This window comes from Sturnus vulgaris, unplaced genomic scaffold, assembly GCF_052056855.1.
Source record: "Sturnus vulgaris isolate bStuVul1 unplaced genomic scaffold, bStuVul1.hap1 Scaffold_155, whole genome shotgun sequence".
NCBI classification, from domain to species: domain Eukaryota; kingdom Metazoa; phylum Chordata; class Aves; order Passeriformes; family Sturnidae; genus Sturnus; species Sturnus vulgaris.
In genome coordinates this window covers 918,790-935,406 of record NW_028276072.1, presented here as the reverse complement: position 1 = coordinate 935,406, position 16,617 = coordinate 918,790, and positions in this window count along the sequence as shown.

Sequence of the window (16,617 nt, the reverse complement as noted above, 5' to 3'; positions counted from 1 at the left end):
TCCCTTGGTTCCATGAGGCCCCGCAGGGTCACAATGGCCCTTTGGTTCCCCACAGTGTCACAATGTTCTCCATGATTCCATGGGGCCTTGCAATGCCACAATGGTCTCCATGGATCCACGGTGCCCTGCAGGATCACAATGGCCCTTGGGCTGCACCAGGCCCTGTAATGCAACAATGGCCTCTTGGTTCCACAAAGCTCCTTGGGACCATGTGGCCCAGCAGTGCCACAATGATGTTCTTGGTTCCATGGGGTTCCCACAGTGTCACAATGGTCCCTTTGATTGATGGTACCCTGCAGTGTCACAATGGTCTCCATGGTTCCATGGGGCCCCAGAGCGTCACCATGGTCTCCACAGGAAGGACATCACAGAGCCCCAGTGTTTCAGGGGCTGATGGACTGCAGTCACCAGAGGCCAAAGCCAGATAGACCTGTCCGTCCTGCCAGGTTTGTCTGAGAGGAATCCTTGGATATTCAATATTCTGAATGTTGATTCCAAATTTCAGCCCTTTTTGCCTGGAGGAGAAGGCCAGTTCTTTTCCATAGAAAGGAAAGCATGCAGCCCCAGTGTTTGGAAAGCAAGCGAGAGCCAGTCCTCAGGAGGCCAAGGCCAGTCAGACCTGTCTGTAATGGCAGCTTTTGTGTAGGAATAATCCTTGGATCTAGGACTTTTGGTGGTGGAATCCCAGTTTTGGCCATGGGCACTTGGAGAAGAAGGATGGTTCTTTTCCAAAGGAAGGAAAGCACAGAGCCCCATTTTTTCAGGGTAGAATAGAAGCAACCAGCAGAGACCAAGGGCAGCCAAAGCAGTCTGTCCTGGCAGTTTTTGTCTGGGAGAAACCCTTGGGGATAGGAAACATGGAGGAAAAATAACAATTTTGGCCATGGGTGCCTGTGCATGAGGAATGGGTCTTTTCCATTGGCAGGAAATCACTGAGCCCCAGGGTTTGAAGGCAGCTGAGAGCTGGCCCTCAGCAAGACAAGGGCAGCCAGATTTGTTGGAAATGGCAGCTTTTGTCTAGGAGCCATCCCTAGATATTGGGAATTATGGAGGGGAAATCCCATTTTGGCTACGGATGATTCTGTGAGAAGGACGGTTCTTTTCCATTTGAGAGAAAGCCATGAGCGCCAGTGTTTCAGGGGCACATGAGAAGAGAACCTCAACATGCCAAGGGCAGCTGGATGAGTAGGGCCAAGCCAATCAGACCTGTTCCCTGTTCCCTTGGATCCAGGGGGCCCTGCAGTGTCACAGTGGTTGTGTCATCTTGGATCCTTGGTTCCATGAGGCCCAGCTGATTCAAGCTGTCCTCTTGTTTCCATGGGGCTCCACAGTGTCACAATGGTCCCTTGCTCTCATGATCCCTTGCAGTGTCACAGGGGTTTCCTTGGTGCCGCAGTATCACAATGGACCCTTGGTTCCATGGGGACTCACAGTGTCAGAAGGGTCTCCTTGGTTCGATGGGGCCCTGTAGAGCCCCTTGATCCAACGAGGCCTCAAAGCGTCATCATGGCCTCCAGGATTCCATGACGTCCCACAACATCACATTTAACCTTTGTTTCCATGGAGTCCAGCACTCTTCCATGAATCCTCGGTTCCATGAGGCCTGGTAGTGTCACAATGGACTCTTTGGTTCCATGGGGCGGCAAAGTGTCACAACAGTCTCCACGATTCCATGAGTCCCTGCAGTGCCACAATGATCCTTTGGTTCCACGAGGCCTCAAAGTACCATCATGGTTGCCATGGTTCCATGAGGCCCTGCTGTGTCACAACGGCCTCCTTTGTTCCATGATTCCCTTTAGTGCAACAAAGTTCTCCTTGGTTCCATGGGGTCAGAATGGCCCCTTTGTCCCATGGAGCCCCACACTGTCACTGTGCTCCCCTTGATTCCATGAGGCCCTGCTGTGCTACAATGGCCCAAATGGCTACAGTGGTCTACAGGGAGACTCTCTACAACCACCTGAACAGAGGCTGTAGTCAGGTGGGGGTCGGTCTCTTCTCCCAGGCAACCACTGACAGAACAAGAGGACACAGTCTTAAGGTGAGTCAAGGACAGATTAGGTTTGATATCAGGAAAAATTCTTCACTGAAAGAGTGATTGGGCACTGGAATATTTTGCCCAAGGAGGTGCTGGAGTCACTGTCCCTGGAGGCATTTAAAAGAAGACTAGACATGGCACTGACAGCCATGGTTTAGTTGATGAGGAGCTGTTAGGTCATAGGTTGGACTTGATGATCTCAAAGACCTTTTCCAACATTGTTAATTTTGTGATTCCATTTCATAATATTCTCCATTGTTCCATGAGGCCCTGCAGTGTCACAATGGACCTTTGGTTCCATGAGGCCCCACAGTGTAACAATGGACCCTTGGTCACAATGGACTTCTGGTTCCATGAGCTTTCATACTCTCAGCACCAGTTCTGCAGTGTCACCATGGACCCTTTGTTCCATGAGGTTCTGTAGTATAACATGGTCACCTTGGTTCTGGGAGGCCCTGCAGTGTCACAATGCACCCATGGTTGCAAGAGGTTCCACACTGTCACCATGGCCTCCTTGGATCTGCAGTATAACAATGGACCATTGGTTCTATGTGGCCCCACAGAGTCACAATGGCCCCTTGGTTCCATGAGGCCTTTGTCTGTCACAATGGTCTTTTTGTTCAATGAGGTTTCTCAGTGCCACAATGGTCTCCTTGGATGTGCAGTGTCACAAGGGACCATAGTTTCCATGGGGCCCCTCTCTGTCACAATTGATTTTGGTTCCATGAGCTCCCACAGTACCAAAAGTTCCCTTTGTACCATCAGGTTCCATAGTGTCACAGTTGACACCTTGGTTCTATGAGGCCCTGCTGTCACCAAATCTCCAAATATAAGAATATGACTCCTTAACGTTAATTTCGTCTTAAAGAGGGAATCATTTTTTTCAGGCCTCAGGTCCAATGTGGGATGAAACCTAACCTTACGTGGACACATTATTCTACAAGTGTGTTGCTTATATTCAGTCAATACATGTGTATTACAATTTACCCATTTCCATAAAACACACTCCGAGTTCCCAATTCAGTCCTTATTTCTATTATCACTGCACCTTCAAGCCAGATGTCTTCTTCTCTTCCAGCAGTCCCTGCTGGCAAAGCAGCTCCTCAATGCCTTGTTCCTCTAATGAAAGTTTACAGGCTCAGTAAAACTTGAATGAATCCCTTTGTTATGAAGCCCAAGGCTCTGTGTGTGCAGGCAGAGGCAGGCAGGAGGCAGAGCTGTCAGCAAAGGAAGGGGCCAGCGAGGTGGGGCAGCCGGGGGATGACGACAGCCTGCAGGGACAGAGGCGCAGGGCATGGACACCGTAGGACAGCCTGGGCTGCAGAGGGCACAGGGATGGGCAGCAGCTGAAAGGCCCTGACACAGCCAACTCCTGCAGCACTTGGGCCATGCAGGCTGGCCCTGGGCCTGAGGCCAGCAGGGGACAAGTGAGCCTTGCTGTGCTGGGGCCTCATTGCCTCCTTGTCCCTGCTCAGCAGCCTGGCAGGGGCCGCCCCATGGTGCTGCCCTTGGCATTGCACATGCCCAGAGCCCAGTGGCCCGGGAAGAGCCCTGAGCAATGAGGGAGGGACAGGATCTGCCTTGCCAGGGGCTGGGGCTCAGCCCTTGGCCCTTTGCATTCCTGAAACACATCCAGGTGTGCTCAGCATCAGAGACACCTTTCCCTTGTTTGTCCCCACCTGTCATCAGTGCCTCCAGGAAACTGGATACACTTTCTCCTGAGTCGTGTCCTTCAGTGGCACCCATTAAAACTTCAAGAAATTTGGAGTTTGAATCTGACTTTGAGTCTTTGACAAGTTTCTTTGAGCACACTCTGAGGGACAGAGTCTGATGTAAACAGCAAAAGCCTTGAGAGGGTGTCATGGTTTTGATTTGGCAATTTAAATATACTCATTTTCTGTTGTGAGACAGAACCAGGACCAGAAGCAAGGCAGGCTTAAAACTTAAAAGGGTATAAAAAGAAATTTATTAACTACACAAAGAAGAGAAAAAAACAAACAAATTCAGAATAAGATTTTCACACCACTCCTTCCTTCCCTTTCCCAACCCTCATAACAACAAAACAAAATACAAAAAAACTACTTCAGTCAGTTCTGAACTTAAATAGTCCTTTTTTCAGTTGACTTCAGAGATAGAAGCTTCCTCTTGTCAAGCCATAGGGATTTTTTTCCACAAGATGGAAGAAAATAATCCTCTCGTGCTTTCATTTTCATGATTTGCATCCACCTGAGAACCTGCAACGTGACACTCCTCCCAACTCCACAGCCTTCCCAGAGCTGTGCTTGTGGGCCATGTCGGATTCATGGGGCATTACTTTTAAGAATGAAATGTTCCAAAGCAAAGATTCTCTTCATCTCTTTTCTCTCTGTTCATGCTTCATCCTCGGACAGCCGAGATCCCCTTCTTTCCTTGGGGCAAAGATTCTCAACACAAGTACTTTAGTCAAATGATGTATCAAATTGAACACTACAAACCACCACGTCTTTTTTACTCCATGGTTTATAGGAATTGTCAGTGCGATATCAGTCCATCCCTACAACTTCACAAAAGGATTTTCAGCCAACTTTCACAGTATCTTCTCATTCTCCTTCCATCTAAAAAACTTAGGTCTTCCTTCACTGACTTCAGGGTATCTCCTTTTTCCCCTCTCATATTCAAAGGAAAGCTGGAGATTTTGCAAATCTTATCTGAGCACAAAGAGTTAAAGTTTGACACAAAAACTGCAAGAGTTGGGCCAGGCCTAGGCCTGAGGGGTGAGGGGCGGCTGAAATTTTAATCAGCTTTTCTGGGGTTTAACTGCAGCACCCACACTGCCCATGGTCACCCCTGCTCCCCAGACAGGGCCCAGCTGCCTCCCCCCCAGGTTGTGCGGGGGCTGGCTGGGCCTGGCCCCCCTGAATCTGCTCCAAGTCAGCAGCAGGAGCCAGGGCCCCCCCAGACTGCGGTCCCATGAAGGAGGAAGCTGGGCTGAGGTCTTATCAATGAGCCTTTCCTCCCCCCAGCCATCGGGTCCCTTGGTTCACAAACGGAGGCCAGGTGGCCTCCCGGGTCCCACCCTTAGGGGAGGGAGCCCGGGCAGAGCTGGTGTTACCTGACCAGTCACTGGAAATCAAAGAGAGTTTTTCTCCTGGGTAACCTCCTTCAAAATGTGTGTTCACGGAGCAAACTAACTTTGTCTAATTGGCTGTTGAGGCTGTCAATAACTAAACCAGCCCTCAATGGTCCCAATCAACCCACAGAGGAAACCCCCATAAAGAGAACTTCTCTCTGAGTTTCTTCTTCCCAGTTGAACCCAGCACACAATGGAATCTTGGTCCCATGAGGTTCTGTAGTGTCACAATGGTCTCCTTGGTTCTGGACTGTTACAATGGAGCCTTGGCTCCATGAGCTTGTGTGGAGTCACCATGGCCCCATGGGATCTGCACTGCCACAATGGACAATTGGTTCCATGGCACCCTGCTGTGTCACAATAAACCTTTAGTACCATGAGATTCTGGAGTGTCACAATGGTCTCCCTGGCTCAATGAGGCCTTCGAGTATCACAATGGCTGCTTGGTTCCATGAGCTTCCATAGTGTCACAATGGTCTCCTTGTTTCTGCAGTGTCATAATGGACCCTTGGTTCCACAAGGTTCCTAAATGTCACAGGTCTCCTTGGTTCCATGTGGCCCTGCTGTGTCACCACAGCCCCTTGGTTCCAGGAGTTTCTGTGCTGTCAACAGTGGTTCCTTTGTTCCAATGAGAAACCGCTGTGACACAGAACCCTGGGTTCCATGAATTTCTTCAGTGTCACAGTGGCCCCTTGGATCCATGAGGTCCCACAGTGTCACCATGGTCTCCTTGGATCTGCATTGTCACCATGGACCATTGGTTCCATGTGATATTGATGTGTCACCATGGTCTGCTGGGTTCCATGATTCCCCTCAGTGTCACAATGGAGCCTTGTTTCTGTGAGGATCCAAACTGTCACAATTGTCTCCTTAGTTCCATGAGGATGCAAAAGCTTTGAATAAACTGAGCAACACCTGCCTAACACACCTGGACTGTCTGCATTCAAAAGAGAGATTGAAAGGTAAGAATGGCAGCAGCAGCTTCCATCTGCAACAGAGATCCAGAGAAAAGACACAGACAGAGAATTCAGGTGAAAGACTCTGAGAATTCTGCTTGAAGAGATCATTTCTGATCACACAGTCCCTTGTAGAAAGGTGACAACATTGCAGGTAGCCTGGACTGAGCATGTCGTTCCTGAGAGGCGTTTGTTGTTTGGGAAATCTGCTTAGGCTTTTCCATTCTTTCCTTACAAACAGGAAAACTTTTCCTGGGCCTGTGTGCAGGCAGAGCCCTGAGGAGAGCAGGTGGGACATGGTGCAATGGGCAGGGACACCCATCTGCAGAGCTCAGGGGACAAGGTTCTGGTGCAGGGCACAGGGATGTCAGTCCCAGGTGGGCAATGTCAGACATGGTGAGGTTGGGGGTGAGGAGCAGGTTGTCCAAACAGGGTCAGCCTGCAAGGGGCTCATTCTTCTGCATGCCCAGACCTCCTAAGGAGACATTCATCATCAGCATCACCTGGGGAATGCTTTTATCCCCTCTTCTCTGAAATGAAAACTAAAAAAATACTCACTTGACTAAAGAAGAAAAGTAATGAGGTGCACTTTGAAATCTTCCTCCTTAACAGAACTCCAAACTGACTGCAATCAGCTGCACAAGGCCTGGAGACTTGAAGACAATTGAAGGAAGACAAAGAGTTCCTAAGGGCTTTCTGTATTTGATCAGCCCCATGGTGGATTTGGGGCTGAGTCCAGGACACTGAGGCACTGAGACAAGGTTGGAGAAGCTGCTCAAGGAATCAGAAGCAAAACTCCAAGTCCCTTGGAGCATCACTGGCCCCACTGAGGGCAGGGAGTGCCAAAGGCTCCCCAGGGACCGGTGAGAGCAAATCCTTGAGGGCAGGATTGCAGGAGCCCGAGGCTGTGAGCAGGGAACTGCAATGCTGAGCAAGGCCTGGGCTGGGTGGAGGAAGCAGAAAGGCCAAGGCCTGAGCCCAGGCCTGGCCCAGCAGGGCCTGTCCCTCACGGGTGGCTCGGGGCTGTTCCTGGGGCAGTGGGATGGCAGGGGCAGCAAGGACAAATGTCATCAAGCTGCAAGCCCTGCCAGCCTCCTGAGGGAGGGCCGAGGCAGAAGCAAAGAGCAGCCCCTGCCAGGAAAGTTCCTTCTGTGGGGCTGCAGAGGCCCTGCCCGAGCCCAGGGCACAAAGGCCTGGGTGCCTCTGGCCCTGCCAGCCCTGCCCAGCCCTTGGCCATCTCTCCTGCAGGCTGTGCCCCCTGTGCGTGCTGCTCCTGTGCCCTGGCCGGCTGCACACGCCCATCTCGCTGTCCCCCCCAGCATTTCTCAGCCCAGCATTGCTGTGCCCTCCCTGGGCTCCCTGCACCCAGCGCTGCCGGCTCCTGGCACACAGAGCCATGGCATGGCCCAGCCTCACGCTGGGACACCTCGGACACCAACATTCTGCCCTGGGAGGGACTTTTGTGTTTCCTCACCTCCAGGTGAACCTTCCAGGCTGCATTTTGGGGAGGTTTCCTTCTCTTCCCACTCTACAGGAAAATCGTGTTCTGCTGTTCACAAATAGAGAATGGCTGGTGGGAGATGTGGTAGTCAGAGGCTGTTTGGGCAACAGTGACAATGAAATAATGCAGCTTTTAAATTTTCTTTGAAAGAAAATAGGACATCAACAAAACTTGTACGCTGGACTTAGAGAGAGCAGACTTTGGCCTATTCAGAATTCAGATTTGGGGATAACAGAATCAGGTGCTGATTTTTTAAGGCAAATAGCCTTTTAAAACAAAGAGATCCAGGCAAGGTGGGCACACTTCAAGAAAGAAAAGTTGCATGAGCAGGAGCAGCCTGTCCCTATGTGCCAAAAAGTGAACTACTGAGGAAAAAGACTGGCCTGGCTGGGCATAGAGCTTATTCCAGGAAGTCAAGGAAAAAAAAGGCACATCACCTTTGGAGAGAGGGACAGACAACTTAGGAAGTATTTATGGATGTTGTTTGGTCATGCAGAAAGAAAAGTAGAGAGCTGACAGCTCAATTATAACTTATCCTGGCTACATCTGTAAAAAATAATGAAAAATATTTTTATAAGTATATTAATAAAAAAAGGAGGGACAAGGAGAACCTCAGCTATTTATGGGATATGGGGGTGAATGTAGTAACTAAAGATAAGGAAAGGTTTGAGGTACATCAGAACTTTGCCTCAGTTTTCAACAATAAGACAGGTTTAGCTCAGGACAAGTCTTTTTCTGAGCTGGGAGATGGGGACAGGGAGCAGAACAGACCCCCTGTAATCCAGGAGGAAGCAGCTGGGGACCTGCTGAGACACTCAGATGCTCACAGGTGTCTCTGGGAACAGATGGGATCCATCCTAGGGGGATGAGGGAGCTGCTGGATGAGCTCCCCAAGCTGCTCTCCATCATTTCTCATCAGTGCTGGCTCAGCAGGGAGGTACCAGAGGACTGGAGGTGCCAATGTGAGCCCATCCCCAAGAAGGGCTGGAAGGAGGATGTGGGGAACTGCAGGCCTGTCAGCCTGACCTGGGTGCCTGGGGAGGTGATGGAACAGATCACCTTGAGTGCCATGCCAGGGCACCTCCAGGATGGCTGAGGGATCAGAGCCAGCCAGCGTGGATTTCAATATCTGCATTGATGATCTGGATGAGGGCATTGAGTGCACCATCAGCAAATGTGCAGATGACACCAAGCTGGGTGTGAGTGTGGATGTGCTGGAGGGCAGGAGGGCTCTGCAGAGGGACCTGGACACCACTGTGACACTGACACTGCAGGGTGTCATGGCACCAAGAATCCATTGTGACACTGCAGGATCTTGTGTCACCAGGGGTCCATTGTGACACTGTGCAAACAAGGAGTCCATTGTGGCACTGTGGAGCCTTATGGAACTGGGGACCCCCTGTGACTCCATGGGGCCTCATGAAATCAAGAAGACAGTTGTGACACTTTTTGTCCTTGTGGAAACAAGGAGACCGCTGTGACACTGCTGGACCTTGTATAACCAAGAGGCCATTTTGACCCTAGAGGGAGTTATGGACTGAAGGAAACAATTTTGGCATCATGGTGCCCCATGGGATCAAGAGGCCATTGTGACACTGTGGAACCAAGGAGAACATTGATGCTCTGCGAGACCTCGTGGAACCAAGGATCCATTGTGACACTGCAGGGCCCTGGGGGACCAAGGTGCCCCTGTGACATTGCAAGGCTCAAGGATACAAGGGGCTTTGTGACACCAGGGGGCTCCATGGAACCAGAGGAACATTGTGACACTGGGAGGCCTCATGGAATTGTGACATTCTTGGGCCATATGGAACCGTGCTGACATTAAGCTGGGTGTGAGTGAGGATGTGCTGGAGGGTAGGAGGGCTCTGCAGAGGGACCTTGACAGGCTGGATCCAGGGCCCAAATCCAACAAGGTGAGGTTTAACAAGACCAAGTGCTATGTCCTGCACTTTGGCCACAACAACCCCTGCAGTGCTCCAGGCTGGGGACAGAGTGGCTGGAGAGCAGCCAGGCAGAAAGGGACCTGGGGGCACTGATGGACAGCAGGCTGGACATGAGCCAGCAGTGTGCCCAGGTGGCCAAGAAGGCCAATGGCACCTGGCCTGGATCAGGAATGGTGTGGCCAGCAGGAGCAGGGCAGTGATTCTTCCCCTGTGCTCAGCACTGGTTGGGCAGCACCTCGAGTGCTGTGTCCAGTTCTGGGCCCCCCAATTAGGAAGGACATGGAGGGGCTGGAGCATGTCCAGAGAAGGGCAACAAGGCTGGTGAGGGGTCTGCAACAGAAGTCTTGTGAGGAGTGACTGAGGGAGCTGGGGATGTTTATCCTGGAGGAGGACTCGGGGTGACCTTATGACTACAACGCCCTGAAAAGTGGTTGTAGTCAGGTGGGAGTTGGTCTCCTTCTTCAGGCAACATCTGACAGAATGAGAGGACGCAGTCTTAAGCTGCTCCAAGTGAAATATAGGTTGGATATTAGGAAAGTAATTTTTACAGAAAGGGTGATGAAGTACTAGAATGATCTTCCCAGAGGGCCTGATGGAGTCACCATCTGGATGTGTTTAAAAACAGACTGGATATGGCACTCAGTGCCATGGTCTAGTTGAGGTGTTAAGGCAGGGGTTGGACTTGATGATCTTGAAGGACTCTTCCTACCCAGTGATTTTGTGATTCTGTGAATTCTCTGAGACTTTCAGCTGAATCCTCTGTCCCTGTCCCTTCCCTGTGTCTCTGTTGCAGATGGAAGCTGCTGGTGCCTTTCTCACTTTTTTCCCATTTCCTGAATACAGACAGATGTTCCTAGGAGTGTTCAGCAGGTGTTGCTCAATGTTTATGCAAAGCTTTTGTATCCTCATGGAACCAAGGAGACCCTTGTGACACAGTGAAACCCCATGGAACCAAAAATCCATTGTGACATTGGGGCTGGATGGTACCAAGGAGACCATTGGGATACTGTGGATCCAAGGACACCATGGTGACACTGGAAACTGATGGAACCATGGGCATTGTGACACAGCAGGGCCTCATGGAACCAAGGAGTGAATTGTGACTCTATCAAACCTCATGGAACCAAGGGGCCTTTGTGACTCTGAGGAACTTCACAGAACCAAGAGTCTATTGTGACATGGGGTACTCATGAAACCATGGAGAGTATTTTGAAACCAAGGCCTGCTGGAATCAAAGGTCCATTGTGGCTCTTCAAGGCCCTGTGGACCAAGGGGAGCACAGTGACACTGTGGGGTCCATGGAACCAAGGGGTCATGGTTACACTGTGGAGCTTTATTGAACCAAGAGTCCATGGTGACACTGCAGGGCAGTATGGAATCATGGAGAACATTGTGACACTACACGATGTCATGGAATCAAGGGGCCATTGTGACACTGTGGGGACTTGTGGGACCAAGGGGCAGTTTTGGTACCATGGAAATTGTGGCAGTCCCGCTGAGGTCCATCACCAACACAGGCTCCTCCTGGACTCCTTGGAGGAGAGAGTTGGAGGCCATGATTACACAAAGCTCTCAAGACTCCAAGGCAAAAGCAAAACCCAAAATCGTCTGAAAAACCTGCAGTCCCTGGGAGCATGAAGGAGCCCCCAGGGCCATTCCTGACCAAGGCTCCCCAGGGACTCATCCCAGCACATCCCTGAGGCCACTGGGCTGTGGGGGGATGCTGAGGGCAGGACAAGGGGTGACAGTGGCCAGCCTTGCTGGGGCTGTGCCAGGAGGCCCCAGTGGCTCAGGACAAGGTGTCTCCTCACAGCTCTTGGTGGCACAGACCCTGCTGTGCCCCAGGACACCAAGACTTGGCTTCTCCTGGGCACTGCCAGCACTGCCAGGGCCCTTGGCCATGTCCAGCACAGCTTGTCCTGCACTGTCCCACAGCTGCTGCTGTGTCCCTGCAGGCTGCACACTCCCATCTCGCTGCCCCTGCCTCTGTCCTGCCATTGCCAGCCCTGCCCTGACCTCTGCCCACCCTCACCCTCTGTGCCTTGGGAAACACACACATGCACTGAGCTCATCCTCCTCCTCCTGGCTGCTTCTCCTGCCACAGCACTGCCCTGGGAGGGTTCATTCCTCACTGGAGCCGCTGTGTTTGTACTGGTGCATTTTATAGCTCTGCTTCTGCTTCTCTGTCAATTCTGCCTTCAAAGAGCTCTCCAAGGAAAAAATTCATTGAATGGTGGAATAACAGAGGTGGGAAGAGCCCCCTGAGCCCTCTTGGCCTGGGTGTGGCTGGGATGGAGTTCCCTTTGCCCAGAGCAGCCCCTGTCCTGCTGTGCTTGGCTCTCGTGGCTGGAGTGGGTTTGGTCCCAGCCCGAGGCTTTGGCTGCTCCTGAGCAGGGCTGGCCCCACATAAGGCATCTCTGCAACCCCCCAACCAATGTCCTGGGGGTGGGCAAGTGATCCTGGGGACACAGGGATGGGACAGCTGGGCTGGACTGACCCAAGGGATCTTCCAATGCATGGGATGTCCTGATCAGCAGGGAAATAAGGGGGCCAAGAGAGTCTGGATTTTCTGTATTAATACATTCGTCTTCCAAAATAACCACTACATGTGCTGAATTCTGGTGGGGAATTCTTGTTTCCCCATGATTTTTCTTGCTTCTGCATTTGGCCTTTGATTTTTACTTCCCTACCCCAAACATTAATGTCTTTTTATGCTGACCCACAATTTTTTCACCTTATTTTCTCCTGTTTTCTGAGTAAGGAGGGACAGTGACAGAGACACTTGGCTGTCACTTGATGCCCAGAGGGGTTTAACCACAGTCACCTTGACCAACTCTGCTCTTATGGCCACGCCCAGCAATGTCAGGGCTCTGTCAGGTGCCCAGCCCTGAGCTGGGCTCATGCCCTGCTCACAGCCCCAGGGGTGTCCAGGGACACGAGTCCTTCCCTGGCACACACACACACAGTTCATTGTAGCACGGGCAGGGGCTCCCTGGGCTCTGCTGCCACTGCCAGAGCCTGACAGGGACCTCAGCCCTGCGGGTGTCACCCTGCCCTGCCCCTGCCCGAGGTGCCCCATGGCCGGAGGGATGGACACGGGGAGCTCTGAGCACAGGAGCTCATCCCAGCCCTTCATCCAGGGGTTCCCAGGGGATGTTACTCTCTGGAAACTCCAGGAACAGCTGCAGGTGTTTGTGTCACTGGGTTTATGTCCCCTCACACACACACACAGGATGTTCAGGGCTGTGCAATGTCCCTGCACTGCAAACACAGACACCTGACCCGGTCACTTGATGTCCCTCCAGGGAGGGAAGAACAACCTCTGTGCCCTGGGGTGAGAGGCCACTCCTGGGAGCAGTGCTGGCTTTGCCAGGGCACTGCTGGGACAGCCCCACCCTGAACACTGCCACAATTCTGCTGGTCACTGCAGTTCTCCTCTCCAGGGCGCTGTGTTGGGAACATCCTTGAAAGAAAACTGGGAAGGAGATTGGAGCTTTCAGGCCCTGCACTGGGGAGATGCCCTTGCATGATGGAAATGCTGCTGCAGAGCCCAGGTCTGTCCCAGCAGTGCCCATGGCCTGTCCCTGCCTGCAGTTCCTGGACAGTCACACAGCAGGACTGGGACTGAGCTGAGAGAGCCCTGAGGCCTTAAACCAACACAGGGGCTCTGAAGGGGAGCATGGAAGTGAAGGAAGGGGAGGTTATGGAGCAGAAGCCCTGGGGCTGCCTGGCAGTGAGGAGCATTGGGGTTCCCTTTTCACCTCAGCTCTGCCCAGTGACACCAACTCTGCAGCTCCAGAGAAGTCAGGGAGGAAAAATATCAGGGGAACAGGGCAATATAGAGTTCTTTATTTTGTGTAAACACAGAGCTCGTACAACTCCTGGGTTATACAGCCTATGGCTCACACTAGAAATGCGAATACTGAATGAAAAATGGTACAAAGATTTTCCTGTGAACAAATTCTCAAAAATATAATACCTGTGCCAGCAGGAAAAACACAGGATACAGACTGGGTGTTAATGAGTAACATCATAGAAGCTATAGAGGAGCATGGGAGTTTATTGGTTCTGAACAGCATTCATGATTATTTTCCTCAGGCCATCCTTGAGCTCCTGGTTCCTCAGGCTGTAGATGAGAGGGTTCAGGGCTGGAGGCACCACTGAGTACAAAACTGACACTGCCAGATCCAGAGATGGGGATGAGATGGAGGGAGGCTTCAGGTAGGCAAATACGATAGTGCTGAGGAAGAGCGAGACCACAGCCAGGTGAGGGAGGCAGGTGGAAAAGGCTTTGTGCCGTCCCTGCTCAGAGGGGATCCTCAGCACAGCCCTGAAGATCTGCACATAGGAGAAAACAATGAACACAAAACAACCAAATGCTAAACAGACACTAACAGGAAGGAGCCTCAGTTCCCTGAGGTAGGATTTGGAGCAGGAGAGCTTGAGGATGTGTGGGATTTCACAGAAGAATTGGCCCAGGGCATTGCCCTTGCACAGGGGCAGGGAAAATGTATTGGCTGTGTGCAGCAGAGCATTGAGAAAGCCACTGGCCCAGGCAGCTGCTGCCATGTGGGCACAAGCTCTGCTGCCCAGGAGGGTCCCGTAGTGCAGGGGTTTGCAGATGGACACGTAGCGGTCGTAGCTCATGATGGTGAGAAATGAAAATTCTGCTGCAAAGAAAAAGGCAAAGAAAAATACCTGAGCAGCACATCCAGCATAGGAGATGTGTCTGGTGTCCCAGAGGGAATTGTGCATGGCTTTGGGGACAGTGGTGCAGATGGAGCCCAGGTCGCTGAGGGCCAGGTTGAGCAGGAAGAAGAACATGGGGGTGTGCAGGTGGTGGCCGCAGGCTACGGCGCTGATGATGAGGCCGTTGGCCAGGAGGGCAGCCAGGGAGATGGCCAGGAAGAGGCAGAAGTGCAGGAGCTGCAGCTGCCGCGTGTCTGCCAATGGCAGCAGGAGGAAGTGGCTGATGGAGCTGCTGTTGGACATTTCTGCACTGTGGCCATGGAGTCCTGTTGAAGGAGGACACAGTTATAATTCAGGGGAGACGTTGCTGAGCAATGTCCAAGTTCCTTCTCCTTTGCCTCTGCTACTCTGTGCCACCCCAGTTTCATTTTCTCAAATCCCTTCCTTCAGCCTCATGCCTGGAGCTCTGCTGGGATCTGGCCCCGTTGCTGTGATGAGCAGGGACCCTGTCTATGGACACTGAGGGGTCAGCTCTGCTCTGCAGCAGTGGGGTCATGGGAACAGGAACAGGGGCCAGTCCTGGGGCTGGATTTCATCAGGCCAATCTGCTCCTGAGGCAGAGGAGCTTGGCAGCACCTCCTGTCCCAGAGCTAAGGAACAGTGATGGCCAAAGGCAGTTTGAGAGGGATTCCTGCTGTGCCCAGGGAGATCAGAGAGAACTGTGCAATGCAAGAGCTGTAACTCAGTGAAGGGTGAGGGGAGCTGCTCTGTCACTCCATCTGTCCCCAGCTGCCCTTTCTGAGATCCAGGGCAGTCACTGTGTTCCCCTGAAATCAGCCTGACACAGCTGAGAGCAGAGGGACAGCAGAGCAACCTGGCTCAGCCCTTCTCACAGTCTCAGGCCCACTCCTGGCCAAGGACACTCCTGTCCCCCAGTGTCCCCTGGAGGCAGCTCAAAGCTTGGATGACATCCTGAGGACACACCAAGGGTCCTGTCCATGGCACTGCTTGAGGAGACTCAGCTCATTCCCAGCCTCCCAGCCTGCCCTGCCCTGAGCTCCCCGGGGCACAGGGAGCTGGGACACCCCATTGCTGTGCTCAGCCTGCACAGGAGGAGCCCAAGGGCTGGGCCAGAGCCTGCAGCTGGAGCTGCCATTGCCAGAGAGCCCTTCAGCAATGCCAGGAGCACCTGGGCAAGGCAAGGAGAGAGAGCTGGCCCTGAGGAAAATCCTTTCCCTGTCCATCCCTGCCCAGCCCCTGCCAGGCAGCACCAGGGCAGGACAGTGGCCCTCAGGTCCTGGTCAGCAGGGAATGGGCACATGGCAGGAGAGATGCCCTTCATGTCTGGTGCTGCTCTGCCAGCCCAGGAGGGGACTGAGGTCCCTGAGCCCCCGGGCTGAGGGCTGAGGTGGCTGGGAGGGGACACCAGAGCTGTTCTGCTCAGGGCAGTGTCTGCCCTGCAGGGCAGGGCTGGCAGGTGCCACATCTGCCCTGCAGCAGGGCTTCCCTCAGCACTGCCTCCCTCCCTCCCTGCCCATGGCTCTGCAGCTTGAGCTGTCCCAGCCCGAGCTGTTCCTGTGGCCCCGGGCTCCTTCCCTGCCAGAGCTGCCAGAGCCCAGCCCAGCCCCTGGGCCAGCTCTGCCCTGCAGCTGCTCGGGGGTGCAGGGATTAAAGAACAGCTCCCCCAAGCCTGGGCACCATGGAAAGGTGATGCTGGATGGATCTGGAGGATGGGGAGGTGGAGGCACCTGCTGAGGCTCCCAGGAAATCTCAGAGTGATGGTTTAAGAGCCTCAGCCCCTGCTCTACCCTGCACAGCTGAGTTTCCATTCCCACCAAGCTGAACTTGGGAAAAGTGGGAGCACAGATTCAGGAAACCAGAGACTCAAGCAAAAAATTCCTGCTCTGAATGAACTCATGAAAAGTCCCCTCAGAAATGACCTGGGAATGAGCTGGAGCTGTGAGCAGCCTTGGCACACAGAGCACACTCTGCACAGCAGCAGGACCTGCCTTGCAGGAGTCACTCTTTGCAGCCACAGCTCCCATCCACAGTCCATGGAGAGCTCCCAGGCAGGCTGAGAGCTGCCCATGCTGGCTCTAGGAGATCCCTCCAGGAGCACAGGGGACATTGCCCTGCACCCACACACTCACCATGTCCAGGAATGTGAAGATGTTTCCCCAAGTGCAGTCTCAGCTCAATGTCTTCCCAGTCCTGAGTGCCTTGAGCCTGTCTGTGCCTGGCTCCTGTGCCCTCAGTGCCTGCAGGCAGTGCCCTCAGCCCTGTTGGGCTGGGAGAGGAGCTGCTCCTCAGCAGAAATGTCTTTTTGAAGCTTCTCTTGGTTTACCTTGGGAGTTGCCTCTGTGCCAGGAGGTTGGCCCAGC